A 9,253-nucleotide genomic window follows, 5' to 3' on the forward strand; every position below is an offset into this window, starting at 1 on the left:
CTTTATAGAGGTTCAGCATAACTTCCCTGCTATTGTACTCAATGCCTCTATTTATGAAGATCCCATATGCTTTACTAACCAGTCTCTCAATATGTCCTGTCACCTTCAAATATCTATGCACATACATCCCCAGGTCCCTCTGTTCCTATACACACTTTAAAACTGTGCCATTATGTATATATTGCCTCTCCCCTATTCCTTCTGCCAAAATGCATCATCTCACACTTATCAGTATTAAATTCCATCTGCCACCTCTCTGCCCATTCTGCTCGCCTATCTATGTCCTGTTGCAGGCGGTTCACATCATCCTCACTGTTTGCTACACCTCCAAGTTTGGTGTCGTCAGCGAATTTTGAGATTCTACTCTGCATTCCAAGAACAAAGTCATTTATATATATCAAAAAAAGCAGTGGTCCTGGCACTGACCCTTGGCGAACACCACGGTTTACCATCCTCCAGTCTGAAAAGCAACCAGTTACTACAACATGCTGTTTTCTGTCCTAAGCCAATTTTTTTTATCCAATTGGACACTGACCCTCCTATTCCATGAGCTTCAATTTTCTTAACCAGCCTTTTATGTAGTACCTTATCAAATGCATTCTTAAAATCCATATAAACAACATCCACCGCATTCCCTTCATCAATCTTCTCTGTTACTTCATCAAAAATTTCAATTAGATTAGTCAAACATGATCTGCCTTTTACAAATTCATGCCAACTCTCCTTAATTAACTTGAACCTCTTTTAAGTGTCTGTTGATATTTTCCCTGATTATAGTTTCTAAAACCTTACCAGTGATGTCAAACTAACCGGCCTGTAATCACTAGGGATGTCCTGACATTGTTTCTTGAATAAGGGTGTCACATTTGCCATTCTCTAATACTCTGGCTGTTCCAGTATCCAGGGAAGATTAGAAGATTATGGCAAGACCTTCTACTATCTCCATCCCCACTTCCTTTAGCAACCTGGAATGCAAACCATCCGGAGCAGGTGACTTATCTACCCTAAGCATAGCCAGCCTCCCCGCTCTCAATTTTTATCCTATTCATTGCCTCTAATCCCTCTACATCTACTATGTCTGAAATATTAACTCATTCAATCTTGACACTGATGCTCACTGACCTGCTGAGTATTCCCAGTGCTTTTTGTTTTTGCTTCAGGTTTCTAACATTCGCAGTTTTTTTTTGCTTTTTGTTTATGATCTACATCTACTTCCAAAGAAAAGCAGAGAGAAAATGATTCATTGTCAGCAATTTTGAATTGATTTTAGAAGACTGTTTAGAAAGTTTTAACATCTGAATTATTGCCATATGGTTATAATATTCTGAGTAAAAGTGGAAAAATTCAAACTGGTACAAGGTGAAGTGGAAATGATAAATCTGAATCAAACAGTCTTTAACATGCAAGGCATTTTTACTTACACTAGGTGGCATTAAAACTTTGCAAGTGGTGCAACTCTTGTATGAGGATCACATAGATTGTGCTGTCTTATACCAGGCAGGGATTTGTACAGACTTAATTGGATGAACATGTTCGGGAACAACACTTGGATCCTGAAATTGTCATATTTCTCTTTGCACTGGGGTGGAAACTCCAACTGTCCATTCCAGTAGCTGCAGAGCCTTAAATTGCAGGCTTGGTGTCATTTTCATTGCTAGGGTGGGTGCATTTCACCTGCAGGGCCATTTCAGTGGTGCCCACTCTGAACTGCCACTGGAACATCAGAGCAGCACATTCCATTCTAATGGTGAAGGGGAGACCCAGTAAGAGCTGGAAAGCAGAAAGTCATTCTTTTAATGGTTTTTGTACCCAGTGGGACAAGTGGACCTGCTGAGGAAGGCAATCAATATTTGTAACAATTTGGGCCTCTTGGGACCCTCAATAGACTACAGAGCAACACCCAGCTAGTGAAAGAATTCTGTTGAGGTCTACCAAGGACATAAAGGGTGGTAACTCCCTCAATCATGCCCCCTTGACAGAAGAGCAACTCACTTTGAAGTTAAAGGAGCACTGCAAATAGAGCCGAATCCCAACATAGTGGGGGTCTACCCCGCATTGAGACCAAAGTTGGAAAGAAGGATTCAGGAGCAAACTGGAATGAGCAGAGTAAAGACTTTCTTCCACCAAATGAAGTATTGTGAAGGAAAGCATGGAATAAAAGCATTTGTAAAGGGAAAAGACATGTTATGACTTTTCAGGTGAGTATCCTTCAAAAGCCTGGTGGTTAAGAAATGAACCAGCATTTTAGGAAGATTTCTAAAAGAACAAGTAAAGCTTGGAGGGAGAGACTTTATGGCAATTCAAGTACATTTAAACTGTACTTATTGTTGTAATGTAGGAAGTGCAGCAGCTAATTTGCATGCCGCAAGCTCCCACAAACAGCAATATGATAAACTGTTTTTGTGATGTTGATTGAGCAATAAATATTGGCTAGAACCCAAAGATAACTCCCCTTCTCTTCGAAATAGTGCCATGGGATCTTTTGTGTCCACCTGAGAGACAAACAGGGCCTTGGTTTAACGTCCCATCTGAAAGATGGCACCTCCGACAGTCCCTTAGTACTGCACTGGAGTGTTAGTGTTGATTTTTTTGTGCTCGAGTCTCTGGAGTGGGACTTGAATCTATTACCTTCTGGGGGGAATTTTCCCAATCCCTTGGAGGCAGGGGACCAGAAACATTGTGGAAAAATGTGTCAGCGGCTCCCCCGAAGAATTTCCACATCTGGACAATTTCCCCAATGATGGGTCAGGGCCGAGGTTGGCAACCTGCCCGTTTGCAGCAAGAACCCAATTAAAGTTGCTGAGGCCTCAATTAATGGCAATTTTATCTTTAGAAGGCATGTTTGCCAGCATTGCATTGGCCCCCGCTATGTCAGAAACTCAGCAACGCATCAGTTGAGGCTTCATGCTGCGAGGTCAGAACGTCATCACATGATCTTGCAGATTTGCGTATAAAGAAGCAGAAAGGTTCTATGCAGCACATCAGCAAGCGTTTGGAGTTGTTTCCCCTGCATACTGATCCCTGGAATGGTTCTGGATGCTATTTACAGATTGCTGTTTTTAGGACATTTTGTAGGTGATGCCTCCATCTAGTGGAGACCTCTTGCTCTCCATCTGCCTAAGCAACACTCACCTTTCCCAATCAGGCTGTCGGCCGGCTCTTTCTTTTGCCCCTCTGGCCCTCCCAAGTCCATGTGTCCCACACTGTTCCTTGGATAGCCAACGTGGAGGCGGCCAACTCATTAAATTAAGCTGGTGGGCATGCTACCTAAATGTGCGGGCTTGGGATCCCGAAATAGTCCAAAAATTGGGTTCCCAACGCCAGCGGGAAGATTCAGTCCTCTGTCTCATTGGTGAGAGTGCTTCCAACAGAGCTGTGGCTGACCTCATTCACAGTTCATTCAGGTTTAAGGAAGAGATGTTGGCGTAGTGGTAATGTCACTGAGCTAGTGATCTAGAGGCTGAGGCTAATGTCCTGGAGACACGGGTTCAAATCCCATCATGACAGCTGGTGTAATTTAATTGCAATTAATTTAAAAAATCTGGAATTGAAAGTTAGTCTCAGTAATGGTGCCATGAAACTATAATTGATTGTCAAAACCCATCTGGCTCACTTATGTCCTTGAGGGAAGGAAATCAAATTTCTTACCTTGTCTGGAATACATGTGACTCCAGACCCACAGCAATGTGGTTGTCTCTTAACTGCTCTCTGAAATGGCCTATCAAGCTACTCAGTTGTCAAGGTAAATTAGGAATGGGCAACAAATGCTGGCCCTGCCAATGATGCTCATCGCCAAGGTCGGCTGTCCCTCAATTCAAGGATGACCTCTACTCAAGGTTGCAAGGGTCTTCAGGCAACTGAACAGGCCGATTCTTGACCTCATCTTTGGCCACATAAGGCAGGACATCCCACGAGGTACTGGGATCCGGAGTGCAGGATTTGCTTCCTTTTCGTTCCTTCTCTGCCACTGCTCTCCTCATCACTAAGGCGTTTGGACTCAAAGTAGGATGCAGCTTGATGGACAAGTTGTTGCCATTCTGAACGATTGGTAGCAAGTTCCTCCCAGTCATCAATGTCAATGATGCCGAACTTCAGAGTGTCTTTGAAGTGTTTTCTTTGTCCTCCCTAGAACAATGGCCATTTGAGAGCTGAGAAAACAGGACCTGGTGCGGGAAACGGTTTTCGGCCATCTGAACACAGTGTCCAGTCCATCGAAGATAGTTTTTCAGCAGGTTTGCCTGAACACTTGTGGAGCTGGCTTCAAGGAGGACACTAGCGTTTGTTTGACATTCATTCAATCCGGAGGATGTGGTGGAGGCATTGTTGATGGAATTTCTCAGCACTCTTACGTGTCACTGATACACAGTGCAGGTCTCACTGCAGTACAGTGACAACAACTGCTCTGTACACTCGGACTTTTGTTGACTTGTGGAGGTCTTTGTTGTCAAACACCCGCTGCTGTAGTTTGTTGAAGGCTGAGCTGGTGCAGCTGATCCGGTGTTGAATCTCCTCATCAATGGTGGCCTTTTGAGAGAGGTGACTGCCAAGTTATGGGAAGTGCTCAACATATTCCAGAGTCTCTCCTTCAATATATATGGGAGGTGGAATATTTGGCTGACCAGGTGTGAGTTGATATGAGTTTTGTTTTGGCAACATTCAAAGACAGGCCGAGTGTCTTGTATGCAGAATTGAAGAGATAGAGAGTGGCTTGCAAATCTGGTGCAGAGTGGACAATGACACTGCAGTCATCGGCAAACTATAGATCATGAATGTCTATGGTGGTCGTTTAGCTTTGGCACAGAGGCAACTGATGTTAAAGAGTTTTCCATCTAAGCGGGATTTAATACTCACACCAAAGGGCAGCTGATCTTTCATGAGGTGAGTAGCCACTATCGGGTAGATTGTAAATAGTATGGGGGCTACCACACAGGTCCCTGGTCCAGATTTTGAAGGTATCAGTTTCAGATCTCCCATTCAAGACAGTTGCCGTTCTATCATCATGGAGCAATTTCAGAATTGCAACACCCATATCCTATGACATTTTCCTCAGGCTTCTCACATCCTGGGCTATTCATACTTCTTTTGTTTCTTTACAGTCTTAATGCTTCTGTCTATTCCTTTAGTGAGTGACCAATTACATAATTCCACAGATACTTCTTCTTTGGCCTTTTTAAAAAATATGTACTCTGACAACATTTCTGATTGTATTAACATGCCTGTCTGTCTCTTAATTTTCAATTTTGAGAAAGGTACCATAATGTTGACTCTCTGTCCTCTCCACAGATGCTGAATACATGCATCAGACACCCAGATAGCATACTGGAGGCAAAAACACTTGAGTCATTTAAGAAATAATTGAATGCTGCAATGGATGGAGTACAGTACTTTTAGATGGATGAATTAAAAAGGGCTAAATGGCTTCCTCCATCTATAATCTTGTGATCTTCTGAAGTTGGAACATATTGTTGGGGCAGATAAACCATATAATACAAATGATTAAGAAATGCACACTACACTGGTATCATCTACAGTCTGCAGTCTCAACTGTCTTCCACTCAAGGTTTCTTTGGGCTACTGCTGTCTTCTATCACTTCTAGTGCCACATATGGGAGCAATCTATCTGTGGGCATTTGCAAAAAGTATTGTCAGTGTTCTGCTTCACTTCTGGCTGTCAGAGTCATAGAATAGTAGAACAATTCTATTGCTGATTCAGAGCTGGCACATGCGCAAAGAACTATGCATTGAGTCACATTTTCCCTTTTTAATTTTAAAAAAATATTTACCCACTACCCCTTCAAAGGTTATTAAGGATTCTGCTTCCACCATTGCTTCTAGTTTAACAACTCTCGACATTTTTTAAAATCTTAACCTTTCCCTTCATTCTTTTAAAGTCTTAAATTTATGGTCTGCAATTGCCAAAACACTGTGCAGTGGAATTAATATTTTCTGATTTACTGCATCAAGAACCTTTCAAATGTTTGAATTGCTTAATTCCCAGCTCTCCTCTAAATGTTCTTTTAGTTTAGTTTAGAGATACAGCACTGAAACAGGCCCTTCGGCCCACCGAGTCTGTGCCGACCATCAACCACCCATTTATACTAATCCTACACTAATCCCATATTCCTATCACATCCCCACCTGTCCCTATATATTTCCCTACCACCTACCTATACTAGGGGCAATTTATAATGGCCAATTAACCTATCAACCTGCAAGTCTTTGGCATGTGGGAGGAAACCGGAGCACCCGGAGGAAACCCACGCAGACACAGGGAGAACTTGCAAACTCCGCACAGGCAGTACCCAGAATCGAACCCGGGTCCCTGGAGCTGTGAGGCTGCGGTGCTAACCACTGCGCCACTGTGCCGCCCCTGTCTTTCCAGTATAAAGTTCCAGGCTTCTTTGATCACTCCACTTATCTAAAAACCTCTTATTCCTGGTTTCATATCAGTAAATTTAACCTTTAGCCTCATCATAGCTCTTACATCCTCCCTACAGCAAGGCACCCAAAACGGGACACAATGTTCTAACTGTGCCTTAACCAGTCATCTGTATAGCTTCAGCACCCCCTCTCTTTCCTATTTTGCTCTATGCCCCATTTATAAACCTAGAATCTGGTAATTTTCTTTACATAACTTTATCAACTTGTCTCCTCACTTTTCAAGCTATGTGTATCTTAACCCTTACGTTTCTATGCTCTTCTAATCCTTTTAAAACTTGGCATTTTAAGATCTATTTCCACTCACCCTCCCTTCTAAAATGTTAATACTTCACAACAACTGTCTGCATTATATTTTTAAATTTTATCGAATATTTATTGGACCAATCCACTAACCTGCTCTCTTCCTGAAGTCACTTACAGTCCTCTGCACAGTTAATCATTTTTACTAGTTTATGCCCCATACACCTGAGTCGAGATATATACACCATGAAGTGCATTGATTGCTCCTAACACTGACGCTGGAGGCCGAACTATTTTTCATCTCTTCACTGCATAACAACATATATTAACCCTATTTTTAAATTCTTCTGCCCATTGGCCATTTCTCATTTAACTTCCTATCCATGCTGCTATTTTCCCTTTGATACATCGGTCCGGATTTTGCGGTTAGCGGCACAGTGACAGTGCTCACTGCCAGAATTTTACCACCCCTCCCCCCCCCCCCCCCCCCCAAAGAAGTAAAAGGTGGAGGGGGCGTAAAATGGAGCGGACGGCTCGGGTGGCCCTTTCCGACCCACTCCCACCGCCACTTTATGCAGGGCGGCGGTGGCGAAAAATGGTCTGCCCGCCCCAGGCCAATCGAGGCTCTTAAGTGGCCACTTAACAGCCACTTAATGGCCTCTGCCTGCCGCCAAGGGGATTTTACCCGTGGCTGGTCAGGCGGTCCAGGCCCGAGAGAAGCCACCTGACAAAAGCAGATGGCTCTCTGATGGCCTGGGGGGGCCCTCATGATCGGGCACCCTGTGACCGACAGACGACTGTCCTCACTGCCCCAACCACCCCCAACATGCCCCCCCATCCACCCTGATCGACCACCCTTGCCTCACCGGGCCCGACCGATTACCCCTGACATCTTCACGAAGCTGGGCTGCAGTCCCAGCAGTCGCCACTACTCCCGTTAGCGCTGCTGGGATTAAGAGCTGCCGGCCCACTGATTGGCCAGCAGCTCTATTAGGCGGGACTTCCTGCATCAAGCAGGTGGAAGTTCTGCCTCAGAACAATTAAAGGCCGGGGAACCGCAAAATGTGAGTCGGATCCCCAGGCCAGGTGGAAGCGGGTTCGCCATCAACTTTTCAGTCGGTGGATGGCTCCCGTCCGCCAAGGGTAAAATCCCAGCCATAAAATAACAAATCTACGCACAAACCTACCACAATCCTGGCGTCAACACTTTCGGCTGCTTTGAGGGAGGATTCCCTCCCAGTATGGGTTGGTTACATTTACAGCAAGGCCCAGCAGCACTGGCTCGTTCAGGCGAAATCAGTAGGCAGTTGTGGCTATTGCTTAGTCACTGCACCAGAAAAACTGTATAAAACATGCTGCTGCTGTAAAAAGGCGTTGGATAATCACGTTAAAAAAAGGATTAGAAAATCATAATTTTAGTAGACATAATTAATTTTACAAAAAATTAAAAATGTAACTTTTTAAAGTTCAATAATTTTGATTAGTTAAATCATTTTAAGAAGTGCTATTTAAAAAGTCTGATAAATCAATGTTAAAAATTAAAATCGATGACATTTTAGCATGATTTATCAGACTTTTTAAAAAGATTTAATGTTTAAAAAATGTTAAAAATCAATCCATTTTAACTTGTACTTAATGGTGTAGGCCTCCTCATTAAGTATTCGCGAATTGAGAGGAGGTCCTTTACCTGAAAATACTGCTATAAAACTTTAAAGTGGAATTAGTGGGCAACGAGTCCAAATTCACCATTGAATCCATACTTAGCATTTGAAGTAACGAACCCTTGGGAGTAACACTGGTTGGCCCACTGTAACTTCCGGATTGTCACACTAAAGTTCACATCGCAGTTTGGAAGTTGCGGGGTGTCTCTGACATTCAGCAGCGGCGAATGTTGAATGCATCGCCGTTAATGGCACCGCAAAATTCAGTCCCTTATGCCTTAATTTTATCAACAGTGGGCCATATCAAATTCTTTTGAAAACTCACATCCACGCAAGTGTAATTCTTTTATCAGGAACACCCCATTACTCTCAAAATGCTATTACATTTATGAGACAAAACTTGCCTTTGACAAGTACAGTGAAATCTGCAAATTCCGGACACCTAAGGAACTGACATCAACTGTCCTTTTGCTAGTGTCCTTATTTTCAAAATGGTCATTTTATGTACTGACAGCGACAAGTATGGACCCTGTTACCTGCAGAAACAGCGGCTGCAGGGGTGATTCCAACCCCAATGTAGCATGGACAGCCACTGTATGGGTAATTCAAATCCCAATACTAGCGGGGATAGCGGCTGTGGTGAGGGGGCGGGGTTTCAAACCCCGATACAGGGCAAAAAGGAATCCAATCACAACCCATCAGTCATCACAATCTTCACGCTCAGATACAGAACATACTTTAATATGTTTAAAGTGTGACATCAGGCTGTGTCCCATGTGTTAAGTTGTAAAAGGGCATGATGCATTGAAAGCTGTCCATAGTTTGCAATTTGCAAGTGTCTGTGGTTTCAGAGTATCTCTTGTAAATTTTATTTGGGACTGTGAGTAAGTGTTCATTTTTGAGGGTTTCAC

At 43.4% G+C, this 9,253-nt stretch overlaps 1 long non-coding RNA gene across 1 annotated transcript in view; it reads right to left on the reverse strand.

The window, feature by feature from the left end:
• The window catches only part of LOC137379749 (uncharacterized), a 29,704-nt gene extending 20,744 nt beyond the window's left edge, over positions 1–8,960 (reverse strand). Inside the window, exons 1-2 of the long non-coding RNA XR_010976901.1 lie at positions 8,879–8,960; positions 7,869–8,042 (exon numbers count right to left, since the gene is read on the reverse strand). This is a non-coding gene — a long non-coding RNA (uncharacterized lncRNA). The remainder of the gene's footprint in view (positions 1–7,868; positions 8,043–8,878) is intronic.
• Positions 8,961–9,253: the final 293 nt, after the last annotated feature.

The sequence above is a fragment of the Heterodontus francisci genome, chromosome 2 (genome assembly GCF_036365525.1).
Source record: "Heterodontus francisci isolate sHetFra1 chromosome 2, sHetFra1.hap1, whole genome shotgun sequence".
Classification (NCBI taxonomy): domain Eukaryota; kingdom Metazoa; phylum Chordata; class Chondrichthyes; order Heterodontiformes; family Heterodontidae; genus Heterodontus; species Heterodontus francisci.